General features: G+C 36.0%; 2 non-coding genes across 2 annotated transcripts; both read right to left on the reverse strand.

Annotated features, from left to right (window-relative positions):
* Nucleotides 1–1,450: 1,450 nt before the first annotated feature.
* Nucleotides 1,451–1,573, reverse strand: LOC143557682 (small nucleolar RNA SNORD14). The gene has a single exon (XR_013139613.1). It is a non-coding gene; the product is annotated as a small nucleolar RNA SNORD14 (small nucleolar RNA).
* A 55-nt stretch (nucleotides 1,574–1,628) lies between these two features.
* LOC143557681 (small nucleolar RNA SNORD14) lies at nucleotides 1,629–1,753 on the reverse strand. The gene has a single exon (XR_013139612.1). It is a non-coding gene; the product is annotated as a small nucleolar RNA SNORD14 (small nucleolar RNA).
* Between the last annotated feature and the right edge of the window lie 1,278 nt (nucleotides 1,754–3,031).

The following is a 3,031-nucleotide window of genomic DNA, read 5'->3' on the forward strand; positions in this document are numbered from 1 at the left end:
TAGTTGATAATATCAAGAAGAGTGAGATCCAGCATCCAAATCCCCAATTACTGGATCCTAAAATGCTCACTTGAATCACTTCTCTGGATATCAGCCTAAATCATCAAATCTTCAATTCATCCTCTTATTTTATCCAATTCATCAAATTCAGTTAGGGTGGAGAGGAGGTGGTTTCCGGCGGTGGTGGCGGCGACCGTGAAGTGGTGGTGGAGAGAGTGCAGTAAAGAAGTGGTGATACACAACGGACTTTTTCCAGCTGTTAGGGCGCCTTTTGGATCTCACTCGTCCGATACACGACACCTTCGGACGACGGTTCCGTCACCATCGTACGTTCGCTAGAGCCTGACCGTTTCGGAAACATCCGTACAGTAGCCGGCTGCTTACACTGGCGGCGATTGGAATCAACGTGAGTGTTCCGTTACGTCTTCGGTAAGCCGATAATCACTGGTTTGGACTTCAAATTCACCGTAAATTTCTGCAAGTTAGATCTGAAACTTTGTTCCGGTCGCCAGATTACTCACCGTCACCGTCGCCAGAGTTCATTGTTTTTCTGTTAGTTTGTTGTAACTTATTTGTAACAATTTGGGATTTGATAAGATGAAGAATGAGAGGGAAGGTGTAATAAATTTGCAGGTACAGACATAAAGACAAAAATGTCCTCACATACGCCTCACATGAGGGTATTTAACTGGGTATTTCTAACCCAATTAGCATAAAGAACATAACGTGTAGAAATAAATGTTTAAAGGACACCACCTTCAGGGAAACTAAAAAAAGACACAAACCATAGTTTAGCTTTTTAAAGCTTTTTTTTAAATGACAAAATTTGTAATTCTGTCAAGATAGTTTGGTACTTTGATTTGTTAAAAACTAACTGCACTAACTAGTTTCTGTTAAGATAACATTGGGTTAACAGAGTTAAATGAAAATCAATGGCATACTCCTAATCCACTACTGGATTAGGATGGATTAGGATATATATCAGGTAATCCGTCATTGAGAATAACGAATCCAAAATTCTTTCCTCTTAATCTGCTGGTAGCAATGAAGGATACACCAAACTAATTTTTTTACCACAACATTAACCTAATTAATTTATTAAAATACACCAATTTAAAAAAATCAAAAAATCAACACTCAAATTTTGGAAATATTTTAGCGAATAAAATTTTTAGCTTATTAAAAAACAAAACCGATATTTAAGCACATTAGTAAGTAACCACAATCATAGCTGCAAAACACAGTTAAAAAGGGATGCTAGATTTTAAAGTCTATACATCTAAAGGCCTAAAAACATTCGGGAATCGAAATACAGCTAATTAATTTTCTAAAATCAACAAAGAATGCAAATATTAAAAAGACGTCTTAAACCACAAAGATTGCAAAAAGAAGTTATCTCCAAAATTAGCCTTTAGATGAATAAACGACAAAACAAAAAACAAAAGTAAAAAGTTTCAGACATCCAAGGAAGGAAAAAGCAGCATAAACTCTCAAGCCTGGCGAAGGCGAAAGTTCTTAGTCGGCCACTGCGAATGTCTCTGAGAAACAAGCCTTTGGATTATCATCATAAACAAATATTAATTAATAAAACCATTACAAAATCATACACAACATAAAACAAACAAAGGAGCCTCAGACATCCAAGGAAGGATAAAACAGCATAATCTCTCAAGCCCGGCGAAAGGCGAAAGATCTTAGGCGGCCACTGCGAATGTTTCTGAGAAACAAGCCTTAAGTATTATCATCACCGGCCACCAACAAAAATAAAATCATTTGCTCTCAGAGTTTTCCACATGAGAAGCTTGACGTGCTAAGTTCACAACACATTAGCTAATAATCTTCAGTGCGGTTAAAGCAAAATCAATCTTCACTGAGCAAAAGTTAAAACATAAAACAATTGAATGAAAATATAACAAAGGAATTAAAACGATGAAGATCTGAAGATGTTTGGATGATGAATAAACGTAGGCGAAGAGGGTGATATAAAGAGGATGTGCTAGGGTAGGGTTTTAGTGGGATGTAAACGCCAGCCCATTAAGCCCAATCACCGATTTGGGTAAGGGTTTCTCTTGGCAAATCAAGCATTTTGATATTCATTTGGACTTATACCTGAGTTTTCAGGCTTGTTTCGAACTTTTAATCTAAAGTTCGAGCTTGACTTGTTAGTTATGCATCTAATTAAGTTTGGGTTCAGCTCGTTAGTTAATTGTTAATTAATTTATATATGTTTTTATTATTTCTATATGTTTTGAGCAAAATTTAAGCGAGCCTAATCTCGGATAGAGTTGGTCTAGTACCTTAATAAAGCCGAATGTCACGCCCCATTTAAATTCAGATCATTGTGTTCGGGATTCCGAAAAATTCCAAAAGATTTAAGAGCTTCTAGACTTATGATATTTTCTAAGGAAAACCATATAAATCTCACAGAAAAATTTAGTTACATAAGTCTAGAAATTTCCTTATAAATATTACATCTTTTGTAATATTTTATATTTGGAAAGAGATAAAATGAAAGGTCCTGGAAATAGGAGGTAGCAAAGTATAAATAGATGTAATCAACTCATTTGCAAGACACCTTTCAAAGTTGAAATACAAAGCATCCCTTGTAAACACTCTCAAAGCCATATAAGTTCCCTTATAAACAATCTTTGTTTCCTTTCAAACCTTTGAATCGTTGCTGCGTTTTGGTGATCAAGGTTGATGTTAGAAGGGGTCAAAGAGCCGCACGAGAATTTGGGAATCAATCCATGACACAAAGCTCGGTTCAAGCCCAACTAGGTAATATAAAACTAATACAAATAAGTCTACAGGAGGTAAAACTAAAAAAATACAAGGCTCAACGAGCGTAAACGGGCTTTCCATACAAGGCTAATTCTCGGGCTTAATAATTAAACAAGCTTTTTTGAGGCTCGGACTCGGCTCGAGCTAAAAAAATCTTAGCTTCTTTCGAGGTTTTTATGAATTCGAGCTCTAGTTGCTTGTGAGTGGCTAAGCTCGTTTGCACCACATTTACTAATTATAAACGTTTTTT

Source organism: Bidens hawaiensis, unplaced genomic scaffold (genome assembly GCF_021521415.1).
Source record: "Bidens hawaiensis isolate Kalapana, Puna unplaced genomic scaffold, B.hawaiensis_p1.1 tig00019080_1, whole genome shotgun sequence".
Taxonomy (NCBI): Eukaryota; Viridiplantae; Streptophyta; class Magnoliopsida; order Asterales; family Asteraceae; genus Bidens; species Bidens hawaiensis.